At 43.3% G+C, this 351-nt stretch overlaps 1 protein-coding gene across 3 annotated transcripts in view; it reads right to left on the minus strand.

Moving 5' to 3' along the window:
* Positions 1 to 351, minus strand: part of JADE3 (jade family PHD finger 3) — a 173,009-nt gene that overhangs the window by 107,880 nt on the left and 64,778 nt on the right. The gene's annotated exons all lie outside the window — the stretch shown is intronic.

The following is a 351-nucleotide window of genomic DNA, read 5'->3' on the forward strand; positions in this document are numbered from 1 at the left end:
TCATGACCTGAGCCAAAACCAAGAGTTGGATGTTTAACCTGACCCACCCAGGTGCCCCTTACCCTCTTTAATACATAGACTTGTTAAGAAATTATTTGGGAATTTCAAGCCTCCTGAGTAGAAACCATCTTGCATGGAAAGGCCAGGCTGGGAAGGGAGTTTAAATCAGGGTTCAGTAAACTTTTTCTGGAAAGGACCAGCTAGCAAATATTTTAGGGTTTCTGGACCATACGCTCTCTGTTGCAGCTGCTCAAATCTGCTATTGTAGCAGGAAAGCAGCCACAGACAGCACACAAACAAGTGAGCGTGGCTCTGGTCCAATAAAACTTTCTAATAGTGACATTTGAATTT

Source organism: Crocuta crocuta, unplaced genomic scaffold (assembly GCF_008692635.1).
Source record: "Crocuta crocuta isolate KB4526 unplaced genomic scaffold, BGI_CrCroc_1.0 scaffold610, whole genome shotgun sequence".
Taxonomy (NCBI): domain Eukaryota; kingdom Metazoa; phylum Chordata; class Mammalia; order Carnivora; family Hyaenidae; genus Crocuta; species Crocuta crocuta.